The sequence below is a fragment of the Drosophila novamexicana genome, unplaced genomic scaffold, assembly GCF_003285875.2.
Source record: "Drosophila novamexicana strain 15010-1031.04,08,12 unplaced genomic scaffold, DnovRS2.1 tig00000008-arrow-pilon, whole genome shotgun sequence".
Classification (NCBI taxonomy): domain Eukaryota; kingdom Metazoa; phylum Arthropoda; class Insecta; order Diptera; family Drosophilidae; genus Drosophila; species Drosophila novamexicana.
Window position 1 is genome coordinate 6,911,077 of NW_020824765.1, and position 26,037 is coordinate 6,937,113.

General features: G+C 36.3%; 2 protein-coding genes across 4 annotated transcripts in view; one reads left to right on the forward strand and one right to left on the reverse strand.

The window, feature by feature from the left end:
* The window catches only part of LOC115763310 (potassium voltage-gated channel subfamily KQT member 4), a 54,371-nt gene that overhangs the window by 19,139 nt on the left and 9,195 nt on the right, over positions 1-26,037 (reverse strand). The gene's annotated exons all lie outside the window — the stretch shown is intronic.
* LOC115763390 (histidine decarboxylase) overlaps positions 19,649-26,037 on the forward strand; it is a 92,659-nt gene continuing 86,270 nt past the window's right edge. Inside the window, exon 1 of one of the 3 annotated variants that reach the window (XM_030705951.1) lies at positions 19,649-19,709. The gene's annotated coding sequence lies outside the window, so the exon portion shown is untranslated. The remainder of the gene's footprint in view (positions 19,710-26,037) is intronic. The other 2 variants (XM_030705942.1, XM_030705934.1) reach the window with 2 other exon arrangements.

Below are 26,037 nucleotides of genomic sequence, written 5' to 3' on the forward strand. Positions count from 1 at the left end.
TGGCATTCGGGGGCGTTACAAATTTGATTTGCACAAAGCATAACGTTTGACGCCTTTATCGTTTTTTATGACCCAAAACTCAATTTGCCGCTGCCAATATTGAACACTGTCAGCATGCACAGATACGCAAATACTTCTGCTCGACCGTGTGTGTTGTGTGTGCACTTTTCTTGGTCAAACTGTCTGACGAGGGGTTCCAATCAATTTACATATGTACATACATATTTATGTAGATTTGATTATTGCTGTCACTGCCTCGAGTGCTACAAAGAATATTCAAAGATAAATGTACGAGCTGTGCTGTGCTTGGCTGTGCTATTCGTTGGATCAATAGATGGGAAAAATAGCAAATAATGGCATCCCAATTGCAACAGATGCCATTCTGTTCGTGCTCGTATATGCTAACAATTTTATGTATTTTTGCTTTGTGTGCATTTTGATAAATTGCATAACCTATATTAAGAGTATAACTTAACTTAATACGAAAACTATAGTTTTGACAGATGATTTTTATGGTATCCATTTGATATAGTGCTCTGATCCGGGCAGTGCCGACATATGCAACAGAAATATCGATTCATACAAAGTTTCATAACAATAGCTTTTTAGCTCAAGGAAACAGACAAACGGAAAGGCTATATCCAATCGATAATTGATACTGATCACGAGCATATATGTTTTATAGGCTCGTAGATGTCTTTAGCTCAGCCATACGATATTTAACATACATGTTAAAAATGTTTAGTGCCAGCTTTAAATGAGTCTTAATGGAACTTTAGGCCTTAAGCTGAAGCATAAAGCTTATATATCGCTTAAATAAAGTTTAAGCTCGCTTCAATAAAGCTTAAATTAATAAAAATATCCCATTTTAGCAAAACAAAGCAAAGATTCCCCGAGTCATGACTCAGTTTTAAGGGTCAAATGGGTTTGTAGACATTCAAAGTTAATCCAAAAAAAAATTGTATTTCATGTCTTTTGACTCATACGCACATTTATGGCTCTTTTGAAACTTAAGAAAAGCCACACTCTTAATGTGTTAAGACCGCCAAAAACAAATGTTCGAGAGCAATTCGGGTTCACTGTAGACATAAATTATAATTTTTGTTTCTTATTGGTGTCCGACGACCCGTATCGCTCATGTCTGAGACATTCGAAGGCGTCACACATTCTTAGAGCCGGCCATATATATGTATATATATGCATGGGTATATATGTGTATATGGTCTATAATTATCCATGAAAGTCGCAACACTTTGCGTATTATTCGAAAATGCGATTTTCTTATGGTTTGACCGGCGTTTGTTTTGCGAGGCGCAGAGAAAACGGCCAATAAGCCATTTGTCAATAGAATTTACCATTTTAGCCATGGCTACCCGAGACCAACTTAATTACCACTCGTATATCATTATTGATGCTTTAATGTTTTCTAAATAATTTGTGGATTTTGATTTAATTGCCCTGTACCGAATTGCGGCCGACTAAGGGATTATTTTGGGCCAGGTTTTCTAAAAGTTTGGCAACATTTTGTAATTTACAATCTATATTTGCGGCGATTTATTTGTTGAACGCTATTTTATGGCCAATTGCTGTTTACAAATTTTGCATGCATAAATGTATGTGTATAAATATGTTAATACTATATTTATATCAAAAAGGAAAATGGAAAACACAAAATAAAACCGATGAAAAATTTGTTGAAATCAATTGCGTCAATAAATGCGCCTAAGATGCTGTATAGTTGTTCCTTTTGTTGTTGTTGTTGTATTTTGATCGTAAAGTTCTATAAATTTGGTTGTGTAAAATGAAAATTTGGACTTTTTGTGCCCGACGGCATTTAACGACTTTCATGGAATGGCACAACGCGAACGGCAACTACGTAAACAATGCAGCTATAAGAAAAGCAATTTTCCTGTCTCATTTTCTATGCTCGCCAAGTCTAGACAGCGTCTTTTATTTTTAAATTATTACACGTTTTTTTTTTTTTAATTTTTATAATGATAAACAGGCGTTATGCTTGAGCTTGACTGTAGCTGTTGGGCGAAAGGCTGCTCTACGCTGTCTTCTTGTGCCTTGTCTGGCCGCAGCTGAGCAAGTGGTTAACCTTGCGTATGAGTAATGTGTTATTTAGTTCATTATGGCACAGTTTTCGGTTTCATTTCAAATGAACTTCATATGCTGCGTGCACAGAAAGATATATGTAGATACATATATCAGATGTATGTTGAAGATTTATTTCTCTGACCCATTTGCCAACTAGAGAAACATAAATATATGTCTTATGCTCATAAATTTGTAGCCAATAAATGTGCTCAAAAGAAATCACAAAACCATTTTATTTTGTTTGCAACAAATTGGCCAATTGACAAATTGCACAAATGACAATAACTGGACATTATGGCTGACTGACTGATTGATTGATGGACTGGCCGTCCAAATGATAGTGCGGCTGTCGCTGACAGCTCTCATTAGACGCCATAATATTTACACACGACCAGATAAACCGATTTCAATTTAATTGTCACTGTTTTTGATACCCTCTAAACAGCATACAAATGCAAACAGCGTGTAATTAAATGTCTGTCTCCAACATTCTTTTATCTGTCTGCGGAGTAGACTCTCCCCGGCTGTCTAAAGCAACTTCTATAAGCCCTAAACTAAGCAAATTTGTTATACAGTTGGCTTTAAAAATAAACTAATCGATGGAATTTGATAATTTTTGATAGCTATTCAAGCTTCACATTATGTAACAAAAGTTTAAAATTAATAATATATCGATAACACCTGAAATGTTCCGCAACAATCGATTGCCGTATCGATATATGAGACATCACTATCGATAAATGTGGTATCGATTATAGAAGTTATGTTAATAATTCACTTTCTTTAATTTCTGGTCTGCTACAGGGCATTTTCCAGTCAGTTTTACTCTTTTGCTGACTTATTTTTTCTTGTTTATCGCCTCTTGCTGCCTCCTTTTTTTCACGCTTCAAATAATTTTGTTGTTGTTGGAACCATCAACGTTAATTTAATATGCGACATTTGCACTTTTCGGTCAGCGCCAGCAAAATAAAAATAAAAAAAGAAAACCCTCAAACCAACGATAACCCCTCAGACTGGGGGTCTGTTGTTGGGTGTCACCGTCCCTGGATCGGTATCAATTTGTGGGTCGGTGTTTGGTGTCTTTACCCTCCAGTTGCCACAGTTGCCACAGTTGCCTGTGGCTGCTCTTATTATTATTTTTATTATTATTATTATTTTCCAGCGTTGGTTAAATTAAATTGATGCACTTCGTGCTTGGTTCGTAAGAACTGAAATATCTTGATGTAGTTTTGTAGCCCTAATAGCTTCGCGTTACGATATACCTGTTCAGCGAAATTAGTTTTAGTTTAAATTAACTTTTCAGATTGTTAATGACTAATCAAAATACAGTTTGTGGCGAGCTAAACAATTACTAGGCTACTTTTAGATATAATTATTTAATGATAGGGCACACTTCCCTATATGAGCTATCAATTGATCAATAATTTAACACACTGTAGCTATGTATGATAGTAGATGAAAGATATATACTGAGTAAGTTAATGATTAATTGGTAATATTAACTATTATCGATTGGTATAAGATTAATGAAGTGCAGTATGTGAGTTATCGATAATATCAATGGTTTATTCTCCGATTGTCCCCGCCGAAAGTTTTACTCGTTAATAATTGCATTTATTTATCCAAACCGTAATATTTTTGAAAACATTTAGGCCTGCTGCAAAAAGAATCTAACCTTTAAGTGTCAATTTAAGCTATTGTCATTATTATTATTAGACACCCTTTACTTTGACGAGACTGTAAATATGTGTAATACATTGTTAACTGACTGAAAACGTTTTTGAAGGCCACTTTTATCGCAAGTTTAAATAAACCAGCTATAAACTAAACATTTAAAGGCTGTATGAGTCAGTAGATTGCCCACAGCTGATAAAACTTATCGCATTGCCCGAAAATAAGTCTGAAACGTTCTAGATAATGTGAACAGATGATTATAGTGTAGTACAGTATACAATTTTGTATTTTCGTTGGTTGATTGTGCTTAAAGTGCTAGTATCTGAATCGTCAGCTGTTAAATTATTAAATGAGCAGACAGACGCCCACAGAGACCTTCATTTCAATTGCTCTTTCTCAAACATTCGCCAGGGCAATTGCAGTCTGCAATGCATTTGAGCTCATTATATGCAATTAGTGAGCTCTCTTTTACTTGGCCGGGCCATAAAGCAATAACTGGGCCGGTCAAGCCAACCTGCTAACTGAATTATTCATAACCAGCTCTGGTAAAGGCATAACAGACCAAGTATATACCACATATAAATGTATATGTATACATCTGTATCAGTATATAGAACACTTCTATAGTCTCTTGAAGTTCTCTCTAGGCGCAATTAATTTGCTGGCAATAATGAAATCTAGGACAAAATGTTGGCAAAAGGAAATCGTTGACAGTTGGCTTACAAGTAGAAGTTGAGTGTTCTTCTCTGTCTGTGTGTATTTTGCTTTATGCTCTATAACAAGGGAGAATATCCTGATTTTATGTGATAGCCCCAGTGATACCCTAGTTAAAAAGGCTACCCAATCTTATAAATATGCATGAAACTTTTATAAGACATTTTTATAGAACATTTTGAAGTATTTAAGTGAAGTTAACTTGTATCGATAGTTTTTGAAATGTATCTATAATGTTTAAATTATAACGCCTAATAACATTGAGAAAATATCGCATACATCGATACCTTCAAATCTCCACTGCCCACCAATCACATTATCGAGAGATTAATATATATCGATCACACCTACAATACTCCCAACGATCGAATAATATATCGATATTTCCGATGTCGATAATTGCATAACTATGAAATATTGTGTTATCGATGATGGATTAATGATATCGATATGATAATCCAAGGTATTTCTGCTCTCAAGCCTACGCTATGACTGCTTTCACCAGCCTGCTTTTTCTCTGCCTGTTACATAAGTAAGCACTAGTCTATCACATCCTCCTCTAACAAAATTCTTGGCACATAGCACAAATGTGTTCGCTGTCCTGAACACCTTGCGCAAAGTTCCACAGTTCCAGATTGAAAATGAAATCATTTGTCAGCTGCAGATTGCAGTTACACGTATGCAAAGCGTTTCTTGGCCTAGATCTGCCTGGAATGGGCCAGGTAGATGGGCCAGGTAGAGGCGAATGAATAGGTGAGTCGCTGTAATGGTATATCAATTGTTGGCTATGCATAGTTTGCTTTTTTTGGGCCATGTTTTAATCAAACTAAAATACATGGCAAACTAAAACGATTTTCTGTCTTTGTTTTTCTTTTTAAGCTCTTTAGGCAGTGTAGTCAGGATTTCAGTGTATGTCTGCATTTTACCGTTGTCTTTGGTTGGGAAATGTATAAATTGCACAAATTGCTAAATGGGGTTTGCCAAGAAAAACAACAAAAAATCTGATTTAAGCTTGAGTTTTGGTATTTAATTTTGTGCAAGATACTAGATTAGAAGTTTTTCCAGCTGAACAGCTGCAAATGCAAGAAACTTCTTGCTTAAATCAGATAAACTAGCAATTTTCGGGAATATTGCTAAGCGTCTTAAAGTCAAGAATAAGGTCTGCAATATAAGAAAAGAAATTCTTTTTTGTGCCCTTTGTGTAAAATGTCTTTAAATATCATGTGACTGTAAGCTTCATTAAAAACAATTCTACTTTCAGAAAATCGCCATCAAACAAAATTTTCTTTCCAAGTTTCAGAATTCTATTTTCAAGATTTGGTTTGAAACTTATTGTAATTCTCTACATCATTTTTCTGTTGACAACCGATTTTTAAAAGATTTTTAGGCTAAGCCTGATTTTTACCTGAAATTGTCAGTCAACAATTCAATCTTTATGCAATAATTGTGGTGTAAAATAAATTTTCATTTGAAGCCCATTTTTTAAAGAAAAGCATTGTTCGGTTGGGGTTTCGGTTGTTTTTTAAACAACTGGTATGGTAAAAAGTTTGGGTGCATAAGTAAATAATAAAAATTATAAATCCATTTTGCAGCCTTGGAAATGATATATATTTATCATGCGATTAAAGCCAGAGCTTTTAATTACTCCGTTCTAATTAAAACCCATTGCACACGACACAAAGTAGAAAATGCAAGAGTTGCAAGCTTATGTACACGGATATAAATATATAGATAGATTAGAGAGCAATTAGATATTGTGGCATTAATAGCCTTAAACAAGCACGCTAAATTGTTATTACTTTTATTTGGCGCTGTTTGTCAATTGGGCGTATATCAATTACGAATGTGTCCCAATGAATAATTGTGAGCTCTATTCTCACATTTCCATTGCCCAATGGTTCGTTTAATGGTTCGCATTTTCCATTTGGTAGCACGCTGATTAGCGTGCCACAAAGTTATCAATGCCGCACCAATGAATCATTTTAAGTGCGCTAATTTTCTCGTCTAACCAATTTCCATTTTTTCCATTATCTGCCTTTTGGCTGAACTTTATATAATTTGCATATTTTCAGCGCCGGCCGCACAATTTGTTTATACAAATTGTTAAGATCTCAGTTCAGCGTTGGCTTTTCAGAGTTTTCTTCTGCTCGTTGTTGTTATTATTTTCTTTGTGGTTTTTGTGGATGCTCTTCATCAATCAAATGTTTGTTTGGAGGGGGTTTTGGGCATTCGGTGGCCCAAAACAATTGCATATTCATTCTAGTTGGTTTGAACAGCTGTCGGCCAAAGTAAAATTTAAACAGCAAGTACGTCGAGTGGGCACTAAAGTGGGGGACTGGGCGGGGCGGCAGTCTTTGTTTGCAGACAGATTATTTGGATGTTGCTTTCGACTTTAAAGCGACACGCAAATGGCAAATGATAATTACGTAAGTGGCTGCGACTGAGGTGACTGCCCAGCATGTCGCAACTGTTGGCCCAGTAATGTGCGCTGCTAAATGCCAATGACACTGGCTTAAATTGGCGATTAACAAACCCATAAAATCACAAGCCAATTAACCGAGCTTGAAGCTTAAGGTGCGATAAAACTTAATTGTCTTCAAAAAACACTTAAAGCTTTAAGTAGCTTATAAAACTGAATGTAAATATAGTCAGCAAGTCAAGCTTTTGGTGACTCGAAGTTTTAATGCTACTTACTAATTAGATTAATGCTTAAATCTTTCTTAGTTCCCAACGTGAAGACAGTTAATCAGGCTTCCTGTACAATTAATTGCATTCAATTAATCGCAATCATTTCTTTAAGCATATAAAATTGATGAGCGGCAAGTCAAATGCTGAAATGTTTTTTTAAAAAGGGCCTTTAAAATGTCAGTTGAGCTTTCTGTAAGATCCCCTCAACCAATATAAAGCTTTCGGCTTTAAAGAATTTAGTAAGTTCACGTGTTGTTTATTTGCTTTTTTTACAGCTTTAATGTGCTTTTAAAGCAAAACTAAGCACCCGTAAATTTGTTAAATTTAGTTTTTAGAATAAATATTTCATTTCATTTCTTTAATGCGCAGAGTCCAGTTTTAAGCTTTCCTTGGTACATTTTTAAAGCTTTACTGTGCTTTGAGATGCTAAAGCATTAAGTTGTTAGAATAACTTGATTGTACTCAATACAAATAGTCTAATGTGGAGCTTTTATATACTTTAACCATTTAGAACTATCATTGGGTATTATTTCGAAAGCTCTTCGATGCTGATAAAGGCTGTTGAAAGTCCATGCTTTAAGTTCTATTGCTACTGTAGCCTGCTGTAGCTGGTTGTGTGTTGATGTTAATCGACTGCGATTTAAATAAACACTTTCAGCCAATGTCATTAGCACTTAGTTGTGCTGAACGTAATCCACATTTTAACGCCTGATGCGCAACATGAAGGTGGCCTCGTCAAAAAGTGGCACAAACACGCACACACACGCACACACACACATGAAACGGAAATAACACAGCGGCAGGCGTAATTATAATTATCATGAAATTGAGTTACGTTGTCAGCTGCAGCCGAGCACCACGGGGCGTATGAGCAATAACAACTAGACACAGTCATAAATACATGTTAGATATTTATGCACATTTACTGTTATTATTATTATTATTGTACAAACATAAATATGTACATTTATTTATTGTTAGCTGCACACATAACTCCAGTTGCATTTGCCTGGAACGGAGCCATAAGATGCAAGCAAGCAGAGCATTTAAACCAGCTTAAGAGGCTACGTAAGCTGTTCTACAAAGGCAGCCTAATAGTTTAAAAGTCAGAATAAATATTTACGCGGCTTTTCGCATATACTTTTGGTCTATTTTTACTTCAGAACTTTGCGCTAAGAAATTCTTGCGCTCAAGAATCTCGCATAGCTCTGGCAACCGAAAATTCTTGCGATAAAAACTTTGAGCCATCAGCTTCGGGCTTAAACTTATAGCAGCGCATAAGTAAATTGGTTGTGAGATTTTTGCTTTAATAAATTCACGTCGAACATGTGAGTCAACTCTAATTAAGAGCTGAACTGACATTTGCCTTCATTGTAAGCCACGCGTCGACTAATGAATGCGTGACGCGAGCCTCGGGGACGGGTCGGATTGAGGTGGGGTCTAATTTACATAGCTGATAACTTTATTATTATAGTGTAATGAGATAAAAATTGCACGATTCCTGCGCTCGTGTGTGGACAACTATTTTGACAACTTTAATATCATAGCATACTTTTTGGGGTGCGTCGTTTACAATATGAATTTTAAGGTATTTTTAGCAAAATTTTGGTTACAAAATTTTGATTGCTTTGACAATAAAATGAGCATATTCTCAGAAATGTTCATATTCAAGCTGTGCAGTTTTTATGTAACGTAAAGATTTGAGTCTATTTCCAACGCTATAAAGTAAATAAATAGATTAGAATTAGTGTAAGGCCAGTTTGGATCTGAATAAAGGGTATGTATAGATAGCTGGAGCTTGTGTTTTTTTTTTTTAAATAAAGAAACAAATTCATTGAAATCTGCTTATACCAGACATTTACAAGCCATTCGAAAGTTCAAATTGCCCTTCTATGCAAATCTCATGAACTTTCCTTTCTTAGTTCTTCGCTCTTTCGCTACTCTTTCTCCCTTAAAATCACGCTTCTAAGCAAATCTCTTGGGCTTTATAAATTTGGTGAATTGTTGTACTATTCCAGAAAAAGTCATTTTGATACCATTCTAGAACATTAAAAAAATATTATTATTTTTGAAAAACAAATCTAACTAAGCGCGCTATGTGAACAAACAACTGTTACTTTACCTTTGTGTTACCCACCTGTTCCCTCATGCCCCTCCCAGTTACATTTGGCTTTTCGTTATAGGCATTTGCATTTGCGGTCGTCGACGTGTAGTTTTGTGTTTGCTCGACGCAAACAATTGGCACAAGTAAATGCGATTGTATGTGCCACATTTGAGTGCAGGTAAGCGGTAATTAATTGGAAATGTCAAGAATCGAGACATTTGTGATTGCCAACCTGTTATCAAGCGCAAATATGCGCCCATCTAAGTGCGACTTTGTCAATCAACTGGAAAGTATTTTGCCATTTATGATATGCAGAAGACGTCAAAGGTGACGTCTAAGCGTATCGCATATTGACTGCGGACTGGTGGCATGCAACATGTTGCAAGCCGACAATTAGGTGGCTTCTGTCACTTTTCTTAGCCACATACGTAATGTGGCTATAAGCCTTGAGTAGTGGCAACCAGTAGGCACCGAGTGCTCGCTTAAAGGACGACGCGTTGTCTTTTCTTGTGCCATTTAACTTGACTGCACAGGTGTGTCTGTGGGTGTCCATGTGTGTGTGTGTGTGTGTGTGTTAGCGCGCGACTCTGGCGCAACGTTGCGTATGAGCAACTTTTGAATAATTAACTCACTTCAATGGCACTTGCTACGTTTTTGTCGCACGCTCTCTTCTTCTCAAACCTTCCACACACACCCCTTTCACCCCCCTCTCATGCTCCATATTTGTGGCACATTCTCTTGCGCTGACTGTGCCTGCCACTTGGTGTGGAACGTTATAAAGTAAAAGTGCGCCGCAAGAACATTTGATATGCATAAATTAAAACGCAACCGCTGCACACACAAACCACCAAGCCCCGCCCCAACCTCCCCCTCTCTCTCTCTCTCACTCTCTCTCTCTCTCACTGCAACCAGAACTCCAAAAGTCACCCTCTTGTAACTGCGGGCATGTTGCAATGTTCTTAATGGAAGCTGCGCTACATGTGTGTGCCTGTGTGTGTGTGTACAAACATATTGGCTGTTAGTGTATGCGTGCGTGTTGGTGTGTAACGACATATTATAAAATACTCGCTGTATTCATAGCCTTCACATATTATTGCATTTTTGGCCTTTGACACTTTCCCAATAACTTTTGCTACAAAGCCACATTTTCATTAAGACACAGGCGCGCACACACACACACACACACACACACAGTTTTAAGCAGCTCTTAAGATTAAAATAATGGTTTTTGCTGTCAATAAGAAACAAAATTTCAAAGGCGTAATTGTGGCGAAAAAGATTTTAGAAAATCAATTATAAGTGAAAACATGAAAGTGTAGCTCTCTTTGGGTTGGAGATTAGATACTCTTTCAGATTTATTTATATATATATATATATATATATCCCATACCTATGTTGAGTCAGAAATTGCGTTTTGATGCAGATATTCTATATTCTTAGCTTACTTGATAAAATATGATAAATTTTTCAGCATGCGATATTGAATTTAAAACCTTTAACGAGCTGATGCTCGTCATGCTAATCAAAAATAATTATGGATTTATGGATTTTTTGATATCTTCCTCAATGTTTTCTACACCTCGAGCCAAAAATAAACATTGAAAAAATTGTTTGGCTGCCATCAAAATATGAACTTTTAAAGGCAACAATGCGTTGAAAGAGATTTAAGCAAATAAATTTGTAAGCTTTAATATGAAATAAAATATGCGTAGTTGTATTTCGAAGCATAGATACTCTTCTAGATTTATATATATATACTATACAAATATTGTGCAAATATTCGATTTTTCTATGGATAAAAGCATTTGATTACGATTGTTTAAAACTCATTTTTTTTGGATTGAGAACTAATTTTTCAATATTTCTAAGAGAGCTATATAGCTATATAGCATATATTGCTATGATATTTTGATATAATGCTCCGAATATCATGCTTATATCAAACCTAAGAGTTAAACATAAAAATGAATTAATAGCATAGATATAGAAGGCTATGGCAATATCGAATCGGCTCGTCAGGCTGATCAAGAATGCTCTTAATATAATATTTATGGGTTCCGCCTCAATTTTACACTTTCTGGCTTCAGTCAACAGCAAAACAGGCAAGCTTATGTAAAGTGTTTGACAGCAATCAAAACTTGAAGGCGAAGCAGCTTTCAGAAAATCAATTCGCAAACAAAAACCCAACTCGGAAGCATGTTCGAAAGTTGTCAAAGTTCAACATGATGCGTTCGACTTTAAATATGCACAAGTTTTGGCTGCAACATGCAACAGCTGTTTTCTATTTTTGCTGTTTTTTTTTTCTTTTTTTTTGAACTCTTGCCACAAACTGGTGCAGCAGCTGCTGCTGTTGCAAGTTTGATGAACCCCCAAAAGCAATGTCGCACTCCTGACCCATTGACATTGGCTTCGATATTGCTTTTATATTTTTTCTTTTGCGGCTTGTTGCACGTTGTCAGTGGCGCAACTTGTACTTAAAACATATGTATATGTATATATTTATATATAGAAAAGAGCGCAGAAAAATATGGAATCGATATTATTGATTTATAGATGGGTAACAGCGGCCCGGCCGGACATATTGCCAATATACATATGTGCATATTGCTGACTGCAAATGTGAGCTGTTTGTCATTACGACTGATTGGCCAATCGCTAGCCGTGCCATGTAAATATTTGCAATTACCCAGTCGCATGGCTAATATATATATATATATATATATATATATATATATATATATATATATATATCTGTTATAGGTACTCTGTATTTGGTTGATTCGGCAAATATCACTTTGATGGCATCATTACCGCTTATTGCGGAAAGCAGTCATTAAAACTGCTGCACTTAAAATGGAAACAATCACAGCTATTTGTAGCAAATATATCTCTGTAATACCCTCCCCATATACATATATACAAATCTGGTTTCTGTTTCTTGGCTAAAGTTAGTTGGCGTGAATAATTTCCACTAAATACAATAAAAACCATTTAGCTGCAGGCATTAAAAATTTGCATAGAAATGAAAGCAACCGCAACCGGAACTGTGCCACAAAATAATAATAATAATAATAAAAAAAAAAAACGTCTGATGAGCTTCTGTTTTGTGGGCTCTGGTAGGGGTAGAGGCGCTGCGGCAAGAGCCTGCCCGCGGATGTAAATAATAAAAAGCACATTAAACAGCATTTTCTTCCATTTCGAAACCAAAACGAAACAATTCCCTCTTCCACTCGTACTGGAGCATACACACACACACACACACATAAGAGAGACCCAAAAAGTATGCTATAGTTGTTGTTGCTGCGACGGCGACGCTTTGACACTTGGGCAGCCGCATTACTTAGAGGGCTGCAGCCACGGCCCACTTACGGAAATGCACTTTGCACTTAAATGGACATTAGATTTTTCCATTCACTTTATTATAACATAAGCTCCTGATGGCCACTCAAAATTATGCAGCATTTGAATGACGCGGAAAATATAAGCAAAAATTATTTTGAGGAGCATTTCCATTTTTTTTTGTTCAGTCAGCTTTCGAGGCGAATGATGTATTAGGAGGATAATTTATAAAATAAAACCAGTTTTTACTGCTTTGAGAAAGTATTTAGAATTTAAAAAACAAATATAAATAAAGGATAATGCTGGAGGAGAAAATCAAAACAAATATATCTGATGTTCAAGGAAAACTAAAAAAAAATTGAAATATTATAAATATTAATGTCCGCAAATATTTCAATAGGAAAGAAATTTAAAGGGATATTTTTAAATATTTTTACAGTTTTATTAAAATACTTTTATTAATTTTTAATAAGTATTAATCTTTTAGATAACCCACGAACAACTGACCTTTAGGCAGCTAATCTAAGTTTTATTAATCAAAAAACTCACTTAAGGCAGTTGCTTTTAGAAAATATTTAATAAATAAATATATTTTCTTAATTCACTGTTTAAAAGTTCCTGCAATGCATATCAAGAATTTATTAAGCGAAATCCAAAAGTAGATTTGGACTCGAAACATTTTCCTTGCTGACTTTTAATGGGCTCAGGACTGCACAAATAATTGTAAGCATGTAGCAAAAGGGGGCGGGGGGAAACGTAATTACATGTGGAAAATTTTTAATAAATATATAATTGGAATAGTTCGTACAACCAGCTAATGTCTGAATTATAAATGCCTGCAAACGAAAAATGAAAACTGTGGCAATCTCTAGAGCATAAAAGCTTCGTTATTGCCCAATTACTTGGGCCTTTCTCATGTTTTGTTTCGTGTTTTTGATTTTGTTGTTTCTTTTTTTCTGGTTTTGTTGTGCTTTTCGTGTTTTGCGGCCGGACGTGGCGTATCCGTCTCTTCAGCCGTCTCCTGCTTAAATGTGGCAGCTGCTACTTGGGGCCACTTGCAGCCAGTGCGGCTGCCACTTTTTTTTTATGCCTCTCATTTTCATGTCCAATTTCGCATTTGGCGCACGCTGAGCCTAAAAGACTGCACTTGAAAATTTTATGGACGATGCAGTAGTTCTCTCCGTCTCCTCCCGCCCATCTTGCGTTCTGGAATGCCTCAGCTCGTGAGTTGCGTCCAACTTGGCTGACAGCGTTGTGGCTTTTATGATGACCAATTTTATGACGACTCTGCTGAGCTGCTGTCTGGCTTGTTGTTGTTGTTGTTGTTGTTGCCACATGTGCCGGCCCAGTCGGACTCCTGGCCACGGCTCTGACTCAAATGAAATGTGAAATGTAATCCGGTGCCTGCCAAGTGCCATGTTTATTTGCCTGCCAGGGAGTCGGCCAGCCGTGCCAGCATTCGGGCCAATGTGCCAATTGAGTTTAATTTGTTGAATGCCTTTTGACAGATTTCAAAATTAACTGGTGGCACACTCGACTGCACCATCACCAAAGCAAATGGTTCGTTTCCGTGTGCCTCTTGTTTCCAAGCGCACAACCATTGATGGCATCTCTGCTTGTATGCGTATGTGGGATTGTATTGTACGTGATTGAAGGCATTTCACGTTGAGCCGTTGTCCAATGACATTAGCTGAATGTGGCAGCCGTTAGATTACAATAGGAGACAGCCAACTAAAACAACAAGCGGGGACAATAGGCAGTGTTCAATTTCGGTTTATTACTTGTGCTTTTCGCTTTAAGCCATATGGAGAACTTGCATGTGATCTACCTTAAGGCTTTCAACAGCTTTTTGCACAGATAAAGAGTTGAATACCTGTATCTTACTATATTTTTCTATAAGCATTTTGCTATTTTGAGCTAGACTTAAGTTCAGTTTAATGCATAAAATTTACGGTGTTATTTTTTAAAGTAATTTATATGTTTCTTGTAGATTTTAATTTAAGTGAAAACACATTGGCTTATTCTTTGCGTTTGTCAAAATTTATTTATACCTACATTTGAGGAAATTCAATTCGCTCTGAAAGCTTCTCTAGAAACTGTCAAAGATTTTCAGAAAGCTTCGTTATTACAACAAGCTTTTGTTTTTGGACTACATTACATATATTAAAAAAAAACGTTTTAAAAAGCTCGTCATAAAATACTTCTATAGCTTTCTAAGCTTTTTAGACTGACAAATTGCATACTGCTTTTACTTTATTTTCTTGTATTTAACCTGAAAGCTTTAATATGCTTTAAAACTTTGCAGAAAAAGTTGGCAGTTTCTTTATAGAAATACATCATCTATGATTGATGCACAGCTTTAGTTCCATTTGCTGCCCAAACCACAGAACTTTAATCCTGCTTAAAGCTTTTATGTGCTTTCAAGGATATTGAGGCAGTTGTCTTCAAAGCATATAAAGTGCTGTTTCATTTGATTATTCAAACACAATATTTATCTATAAGTCCCCCTTTTCAACCCGTACATATAAACGAAACCTTCTACTCGGCCAGCTGTTTTGCTTGCTCGTGCAGATGAGAGGATTTTATTGCACGAATTCATTTGTGAAATTTGATTATGCACACTTAAGTGTATGTGTAGAAATGAATTTGTGTATTCTACCGCACACATGTTGGAAGATTCTCTGCTAGCTCGGTTGACAAACTTTGCTTGTGGCTCTATAAATTTTTAAACAGTCTGGCTAGTTGTAATCATTGATTCGCCGCAACTTTGCCCAAAACTTAACTTAAGCCGATTAAAGTCGACATTATGCGGGTTATTTTCAAAGATTTTTTGTAGGTATTTCTATGCAAAACAGCTGCTGAATGCAGCCTTTAGACTTTAGTATTTTAAGTTGTTTTTTCTAGACCATGGGCTTAATGTATTTGCATGACCGGAAAGCTATTGATAACAGGCTCCCCGACTTCTTATCCTTTGATAATAGTACTTTAAAATGCAATTATTGCATGCCATTAACAATTCGAGCAATGTTCTAATCTAGCTCTTAGACATTTTATGCGGCTTTATATTTTACGAGTACTTCATTTTAAATTTACGACCTTTAAATGAGCATCGCATGACGAAAGTTTCAATTTAATTTGACAATTATAATCCACACTTAATTGCTAGGGATTTTTTATGGTTTCTAAGCAATTATATATTTGTGGAGGAATTTTGAAAGGCATTGCGCGCGGAGCAAAAACTCAAATAGAGCAAATAAGTGGTATAAAAGGAGAAATTTTTCAGTAGTAGAAAGTGCATTGAATAGTTTACCAACACTGCTGAAATTACTATAGAAAATTCTCATTTCAAAATTTGTTTAAGACGTTTATCATTAGTTACAGACTTCATTCGAATCTGCTTGGAAAAGAAAAGGGTGTGCTGTCAAATAAGTAATAGTTGTTATAGTTAATATTGCAAACAATAGTTGTCCAACACTGTTGTAATTCCTGTTCAAGATGCTCAGCTTAAAAAAAATGTTTCTCATTTGTGGGATTTTCACAAAGTGCTTGCTGTAAAATGAGCAATAGTAAATGGTGTAAGCAATAGTTTACCAACACTGATTTAGTTCTTATATATAATTAAGATTTAAAAATATTTTTTGGATACCTTTTCTGCTAATTTAAGAGTCTATGAGTAGATAAGAATATGTTTTAACCAACAAAGTGCGCTAATATATAAAACTAAGTGAACGTATCTATGAAGTGCTGTAAAATGAGCAAAAGTTTCGATATCCGATAGTGCAATACAATGTTTACCAACACTATTACATTTCCCATACAAAATTAATGTTTTCGAAACTATTTTAAGATGTTACCTTTAAATTTAGGGGACTAAGAGTGGAATAAAAATATCTTTGAATATAATAGTGTCGTAGTATACAAAACAAGGTGTGAATCTATATGCAGTGCTGTAAAACGAGTGGTTGTTTCGATACCCGACAGTGCACTGAATCGTTTATGAGCACTGCTGTCATTTCTATACAACATTCTCATTTAGTATATTGTTTTTTAGAATTGGTTCGTATAAACAAAAAGTGCTTATATATAAAGCAAATTATGTTTAATCTTCGCATTAAGCACTTTGTTCTTGAATGTTGCTGATGAATCACATTGTATCGACTTTTTCGACCAACCTTATTAAGCCAATGTATTGTTTTATTCCAAGATAAATTGAACATTTGATATCTGTTTTGCTTTTTTTGCACTTTTGTCAATGCCAATTGCAAATTGTGAGGCAAATTTATGCTTAGCAATTTTCTCTCAACAAGTTGGCAGAGCAAATGGCGATTATTCTTAGTGTCAACATGAGTTGGCAGCGTTTCAATATCTATTTATTTATCAATTTAAGTGTTCGTAAACACTGAAATAAAAGCAACCACTTGATATTTAACACATCATAAAAAATACGTACATACGTTTTTACAGTTTTTTTTCTTTTTTTTTCTTAAAATTGCATACTATTAAAGACCTTTTTAATAGCCGTAGATGAAAACATTAATAAAGCATTTTTATGGCTTGCTTTTGACACAATTTTTATTGTCTACCTCTAAGAATTTTTTTGTGTGTCAACGTTTTTCTTTTCTTGTAGAGCGAGAAAAACAAAGTCCGAGCTTGTTAAAGGTTGCTGCACTGTGAAGCATGAGCCAACTTGAGCTCAAAATCGTTTGCTGAAATTCGAATTCAATTAGCTGGGATATCTTTAAGGACATCAACGTGCTTTTGTTTAATGCAAATTTCGCATTGTTGTTGCTGTTGCTGATGCTGCTGCTGCTGCTGCTGGTGTAGTTTCTGATTAGAGCCCAAACATTGCACAATTTCAGTCAACACTCGCTGCGGCTGCCATATTAGCATAATCCGCTGACTTATGTTGGTTCGTTCATTTGCATAAGCCTCACACTGTTAACTGGCTTCTCTCTAAACGGATGCCAAACGCATCAAAAGCACTCAAATGCTGCGCTTTTATAGTTTTTGTATACCCTGTAAACAGAATATGGGTTGCCAAACAAAAAGGCATTTGTAGCTTTTTTTTAGGTGTATAAAGCAGAGTTTAAAGAACTGAAGTTTTTGGGCATATTAAATGGCACTCTAGTAATTGACTCGCATTAAATTTCTTGACTATTTTATAGACTAAGCATTTTGTGTGCCAGCTCTTAGATACTTTAGTTTAAAAATATGCTCTCTATATATTTTGAACATATATATCCACATATATATTCCACAACATTCGCAGAGACCTACCCCTAACCATACATCAGATGTTGTTCTAACCAGAAAATACTATACAAAATATAGCCATAAAATGTTTAATTTTTTTTTTGAAATTAACAATAGTTCTTATGAGTTCTTTAACTTAGTCTTTCTAAGTTTCTTTGGCGAGTTTAGCGAAAATTTAGTTCGTTAGGACTCTTTCATGGTCAAAATCCTTGTGGTTAAGCCTCAATAAATTTGATATGTGGGTTCTTGAATAAAAAAATGCATGAAAACTGTCGAAAATAAGATCTAGAAAATTCAAAAATGGTAGATGTAAATATAAAAATAAAAAATATTTTCAATATGCCTCTAATATTGGGGCACAAGGGATAGGACATCTTATTTAGCATCATTTCCGCCACATTTTACAAAGAATTACTTGAACTTATTTTCTTATTCGGAAAAGAAATATTGCTATATACGCATATGTTTCAGCACATTTTGCTGCCCTTCAACTTGATTTAGCTTATTCAGGCTTTATTCACGTTCGTTTAAGGCACTTTATAAACATTATTCTTATGGTTTAAGACTAGAGCTGAAAGCGAAAGGAAATGGAAGTCAAGTGCAGATCTGCGTGTTTTCGTACTTGCGATATCCGACAATGAATTTTAATTAGTGCCGCATTGCGATTGCCGCACAGGTTGACTAAAAATAACAAGTGCCAGGAAATGTGGCAAAGAAAAAAAAAAGAGCTAAAATAAAATAACAAGAAAGCCGCATTTTGAATGACTTACTAAATATGTAAATTAATGAAACCAAGCCAAAAATGTGGCACTGCCAGCCCGGGGCAATGGGGACGTGGTATGAGGTGTCGTGTGGTGCAACGAGTGCTACGCGAATTTCCTTTGAACTATTTTTGTATGCATATTGAGTGTAGTTTTTCTTTGCATTTTTGGAATGCAGTCAGTTGAAGGTAGGCACTAACAAATGGCATTGTGCAACCCATCACCGCGCCCCTCCGTATATCGTTATGCGGCGCAAGTGCAGCTAACACTGCACTCAAGCCTTGTCGCTGACACTTGACACAGCCGCAACAATAACAACAACCGCAACTAATAACTAACAGGCGTTGCCTCTGGTGAAAATAGTCTAACAAACACTCGAATAATGCCAAAGTGTGTGCGAGAGTGTGTGCCACTGCATTGTGTTGTGCTCTTAATGCAATAACAACAACGATAACAACGACAACAACAATTGTAGCAGAAGCAGCAGCAATAATTGTGACCGCGTTGCGTATACGTCATGTGTTGCGGCAGACCATGTGCAACTTTTTAATATCCTGCGCAAATTTATTTTAATTGCAACCAACTAACACACACACACACGCACATTGGCACACCCTCCTACAACATTTGATTTCCGTGTCCTTTTTAATTAATTGTAAATGCATTTTGTTGTAAATTAAATGAAACGCAACTCATGCTCAAATAAATATGCAAAGCACATTGCTTTTTACTCTTCCCTCATTTTGATGCTGTTGCATTTAAGGTATTTGTCTCGGTTTTATTTAATTATTATATGCATTAAATTAGTCGCAATTTATTTGCCTATTTACTTAAGCGGAAAAATTTTCGATTCTTTGTGTTTCTGATTTGGCAACGTTAATTAGCTGGTAAATAAGTGTAAAACAATTGATTTGTTTTGGCAAACATTGAATTTATGACAGTATGAGATTAAATAAAGCGTAGCAATATTAGGCAGTAAATCTTTTGAATAAAGTGACATTCAATTATTTAGTCTTGTTTAGTGCCAACCCTATGAAAAAGATTTTTTAACCTAATATTTTTCAAAGGAAGCTAACGTAAGTTTAAAAGGTTTTCAATTTGGATAATATAATTTTTAACGTGTGCAGCTTTCATATGTGGCTTGCTGTCATTTTAAAGATGTCCAATTAGAATACGAATTTTTTAAAGAGTAGAGAAAGTATTTATCTTAAAGCTCAAAAGCTTCCGAAAGCTTTCACGTGTGGCTAATACATCGCATGTATTAAGCTTTCCAATTCGAATGAGCAATTCTTAAAGCTCCTGAACGTTTTGTAATGATTAAACAAACTTTACTGTTAAAGCTTACCCATTTGAATTATATAACTTCTGTATATCTATTTACTCTGAATCGCTGAATGTGCAGCTTTAAAGCACAGAGCTTTAATATCAAGCAGCTTTTACTCACTGCCTTTTATTTATCTAACTAGATTTATTATCGGTTACTTTTTGTTGCCTCTAAAAGTACTTAAGGTTCAGCAAGAGATAGCTTTAATAATCGCTGAAATCTTTGGCATTTAGCATTTTGTCACGACCTTTTATTTTATTTGACTATTCTGCATTGTAATAAATGCTTTGAAATGTTTCATTATATGCTTTATCTGATTGTCATTTATTTTTATATAATGGACAGGCGCTATCGCTGGCATCGCGCGTCAACATTGCATATATCATGTATCGCATTTGGGCCTCACACATGGGGCCCCGACAGTAATAAAAGTTTCGTGCCAGGCTAACAATACGCATAAATCACTTAACACTTCGCTCATAATCGAAGAGGTCGAAAAAAAAAATAAATAATACAAAACCAAAAAAAACAAAAGGGAAATTGAATAAATACAACACCCACGCCACTTACGAGGCGTAGCCTCATAAAGACATAAACTAGACACACGAAAATTTCGAATTTTAATTTAGTTTTTATATGAGAGCAAAGTTCTCAAATTAACTAATATGCAAGGCAAACAAACATTTTTAATTACATATTTAGTTTATTTCGCTACCTTCTTTTTTTTTTTGCTAATTAACCGCAAATTAAATGGTGGGTGTGTGCGACTCAGCGGAATAGCCTGAAATTGATGGGTCTTTACATGTCCAGCTCCGGGCCCAGTTCCAGCTAAAGACTGTGGGCCAAAGGCTACTTTATGCCTGGGTCAGCTTTAAACTGCAGGCGCAGGAGTCGACAAAACGTAAATTTCACTTTAGTTGCAGACTATCGATTCTACCCTCAACTGAAAGGTGTTGTGGGTTGGCTGATAGGGCGGTTATGAAGGGGTAAAATATATATACATATATGTGTGCCATAGCTCGACACTGATTTGGCTTAAGCGATAAAAGGGGGAAAGGCCTTTTTGTGTCCGGGCCAGGCCAAGCATAACAGTTTAAATGCGAAGAGGGTCTATTAAAACACAAAATGGAGTACATGCCAGTACACACACCAAACTACACACACACACACACACACACCCACACACATGTACGAAAGCCAACATGCAATTTATGAACAGCATTTTGCCTGCGGGCCAAAATGCTCGTTTGAACCTAACGAAATGTTGCAAGCGAAACCAAGTCAAGCCGAACCTGCCACACACAGCGCACGGCTGACAAAAGCAACAAGAAGCAGAGCCAGCAAAAAAAATAGTGAATACTTTGAGTACTCGCAAGAAAAGGTAAAAAAAAATTGAGCATGGAGCAGGTGAGCGTGGCTCTGGTTAGGGAGGGGCATGGAGTGTCTGTGTGTGTGTGTGTTTGTGTGTGTGTAGATGAGTGTTTGTGTGTGGGTGGGTGTGCGTTCGAGCAAATTGCAAAGACTCCTCCTGGGAGCTAGCGAAGTTGTGCCACCAATGGTAGTTTGTATACCCAGCACTACTTAGTCGAGAGGGCATATTAGTGATGCAGAAGGACGCTAATGAGGTGAAAAATATAAATTATTCAGATAAAAACAATTAACTAACAGTATGACCGTATGACCTTTACGCCAACGTCTAAGGCCGAATCGATTGTTCCATGGTCTGATGAAAAAAAAATGATCAAAATTTATTGTATTGTATTGTTGCCAGCTTAATGGCAATAACAATTTTCTAAACATGCGAAAGAAGTAAAAAAAAATACAGCCTGAGAATACTGTATAACTACTGAGAGCATAAAATATATGTATATAGACCGAACAACGCCGGGTAATTTGTTCTACTAAAAAAAGTCATGCATCTCTAAAGAATTTCTATATTATTTTCTACTAATAAAATTATCTTACATTGGGGCTTTTGTGGCTTTTGTCCGATCAATAGCAAATTACGTTTGGATATATACAATAAATAAATCTGAAAAATTAGATTTGAATAGATGATATTTATATATATTTTTATGTAATTTTTTTTGCTAATTATAATAAATCAAACAGCTTTAAAAATTGCATTTCATATAGGATTTTTTAGTAGGAAATAAATTGAATAACATTTTGAGCCTTAAAATTATAGCAAAGTTTGACTTTTAATGTTAAATGTGGCGTTGCCACCTAGCTAAAAATGTATTATATATTTCAAAGCATACAGAATTATAATCCAAATTATTATCCACTTCGATTCACATCTTTTTTGAATCAAACATCGTTTATAAAACAATATGAATCGATACTCTGCCAAATAGATTATCTCGCAGCTGGGCATACCCTGCCAGCTGTCAGCTTTCCACGGCGCTTATTGCTGTTGTTTGCTATGGATTAAATTTATAAAAATTGAAAGTAACCAACCGGGCGGAGCCGAGTACGGCAGTCGTATGGGCGTGTTACACTGAGTACACGAAGTATATGGCCAATGCGCACAATGAAACTTTTACATTGCATTCGTGCGCCATAAGCCGTGAAAGTTTTATGCAAATGTTTTATGCTAAAATATGTGCCAGCCAGGTCGCCGCTTGGACGCAACGACAGGCTTTGACTACGGCTGGACAGCGGAGAGAGGGGTGGGCTGTTGTGGCAGTAAGGTGCATGCCACACGGGCCACCCACAAGGCGAGGTCAGCGGGCAGCGGAAAGCGGGCAGCGGCATGTTGTGATATATTGGTGCATGAGGCGTCGAGTGCAATTTGCAGTATAACATTTATTAGAGAATCGGCCCTGTACCCCACCCACCCCTCCCCCGATTAACACCTGTATGTCCTTTAGCCAATCACCCCTTGAAAACCTATAGAAGCCGCTATAAAAATTTCAGCGAAAGTTTGTTTTGTGCAATTTTTCGTTTCGTGGTTGTTTTCCAGATTTTATGGTCGCAAGCACAACAAAAGGTGTGTGTGAGTGTGTGTGTGGGTGTGTTTTGGGGGGATTGTTTTTTTTTTCTCGCCGCAGCACAATTTGAACATTTTATGAGTGTGTTATCATAAAGGAACATTTTGTACGTAGTTTGAGTTTCGTTCTCGCAGTTCAGTTTCATTTTCAATTACAGTTGCAACTAAAAATGTAATTACCAAAGTATTGCACATACGGGCGAATAGCAAAATGGAGCTGTTGCAACTTTTTCAATTTCATCATGAAAATGGAAAGCAGACACGACCCTTTGGCCCTGTGAGTTATCATTTTGTGTAAACAACATTTTTTATTCAAGGTCCCGTCTGTTTTAGTAATTGTTTCAGCTTTTTTTTTTTTGGCTTTCAAATGGATTTATACATTTTTAAATATTTAATAAAAAAAAGCCTGGCCTAAAGTAAAAGCATTTTTCGGCTGTAATACATTTTCTAGACCGAGACTGAGCTTATTCGAAATTATTATTGAAATTCTGTTTTGTTTTTAGAATTATTTTATTTATTCTATTTTTAGCAACATTTGCCGAATTTAGTGAGACATTAGGCGAATCATTAGCTTGGGGCTTTCCTAGCTCGCATAATTTGTCAAAACTGAGGCAGTACTCATGGGAAATTCCATTTTGTGGTTGATTTATTCTCTAGATTTATTTTACAAATTTCTGGGCAATTTTTCATTTGGTGTTTATGTTCGTTTAGTCTTCGTATTTCAAATAGTTATCTTTAAACTTAAGCTCTATTTTTTTTTGTCTATTAAAACGGACAACCAGTTTGCAGTTTCGCTAATCGAATCAAGGGATTGGCGTGAACTCGCACATAAAATGAGCTCCAGCTAGGTTATTGCCTTGACCTTGATACATTTGGGAGCATTTCATGTCATTTTTATAGCCGTTAACAATATCCTTGAGTGATGGCTAAGTAATATATGCCCAAAGGGGTTTTCCCCTAATGGAGAAACACAATCAAATGCCATGTGTCAACTGCTATTGAGTGTTGCCCCATGTACATGTCAACTTCTGGCATAACTTACCGCACAGCCCCTCGGCCCCTCGGCTCCTCTGCTAGCTGGCGACCTACAGCAGCGGCAAATAATTTGTCGTGTACTTCATATTTTTGCTTGGGCTCGTAAAGTCAACAGCAACAAAAGGAAAAGTGGAAAAAAGCCAAAAAAAATATATATATATAACAAAAACTGGAGCAGTCAGCGCCATTTCATGCTACCGACCAATAAAATGGACTTGTAGGAAATAGAGGCTTGTGGTGAGGTTTGCTGCGACCCAATTCCAGACGTGCCTTATCGCAGAGGTCTCTAAAGAGAGGTCTCTATAGCTCTGGAAATACCCATGTACAAGCAGTTGTGTGTGGATGTGTGCCAAGAACATCATAATTATGAGCACTAATTTAATAATAATATTGCCAAAGCAAAAAAATAAATAGTATTTGGATATTTGGCTATATACTTAGCAGTATTTAGGTCTGGGTTAGCATATTAATTATTACTATTATTATTTTTTTTTTCTTGTATCGTAAAGGATTTTTCTAGGCTTAGTTGCAAATTGTGCGCGATTTTCGTGCCAAGCGCCTGTGGCACGCATATTTAATCAATTATACAAATTGCTAGCACGTAAATTGTAGTTCACAGATTTTTGTTGATAATCATCGACAGGGTGGCAGCTCGAACTGAAGGAGGGAGCGACTGGTCAGAGGGGCATAGGTATTTTGAAAGCTGGCTCCAATCTGATTAAATACAACATAAATTGTGTGTGCGAACGCTTATCAAGACGAACGTATCACAAATGTGCGCAAAATTTTAACAAAAATGCCAGAAACACACACACACACAGCGCGCGCACACTCACACACACGCACACTCATGCAGTGTGTGTGTTTCTTTAATGGCATTCAACATTTTGCACGTAAATTAAAAATAAAAGGCGGGCTCGCATAATTTTCAATTTTCATGCAACGTTAAAAGCGCTGAAAAATGATATTGAAAAGCGAAACTTAACGATGGGTCCACAGCCGCCGCAGCAGGTGGGTTGCAGGGGTGGAGGGGGGCAGCCAGGTAGCGCCAAATGGGAAGTTAAAAGTTTGGCAGATACACTTGACAAAACTTTTTGTACTCAATTTACGAGATGTGCATAAAATCCTGCACAATATTTAAGCTAAGCCGCACTGGGACAGAGTTTTTTAATATATAGAACAATTTGTATAATACAAGTCTTCAAAAATTCCATATACATGTATAAATTTAGATTTATTATGTGTGGAGTATCCTTGAGAACGTAGGGGTTAAACCCTTTGATCAGTTAAGTTGGATAAGTTACCAGGCAACGTGAAAAGCGACTCACTCACGGCAAAAGTTAGATCCGCAGGTTATCTCACTAATTGACAGACTTTCTAAGTGAGTCGTTTAAGAACTTTGCCGAAAACCGCAACTCAAGCAGCCCTTTTCTCTAAGTGTATATAAATGAGTATAGAAGCATGTATATATCTTTATATATATTGAGAGGGAGTTGCGCGGGCGAACTTGCAGGCAATTTCCCGCACAAAAAAGGGGTTTGGCCGCAAAAGCCGCAGGACACGACGGGACCTCGACAAGGAAGCGTCTTTAAAAGTTTTTCGCTTGAAACTAGCTTTGAAGTTGCGTCCCAAAGTTGAGGCTAAGCTAATAACTTGAGACAAATTAACTTAGGCACACACACACAGAGAGAGAGAGAGAAAGAGAGGCAGACAGGCGAGTTGCTGAAATACCAAAGTGTTATTTGCTTGAATGCCAGCATAGACGTCGTGACGTCATTGTCAATGGATTTATTACGCATACGCCGCATGTGCACCAACAATTTAGTTGGCCTCATTTGTGGAACGTGTGTTTTTTTTGGGTTTTTCTTCTTTTTGTTGTGCTTGTTGTTGTTGCTGTTGCTGTCAACAGAAAACTTTACACCGTCTGGCGTTCAATTTGGCGTTCAGTTGTTTCTGCCCCGCTGCTGCTGCTGCTGCTGCTGCCATTGAATGTCATAAAAATGTGTTTGAGGTAAGGTAACAATAACAAATAAGCACGAGCTACGCCAGCTAC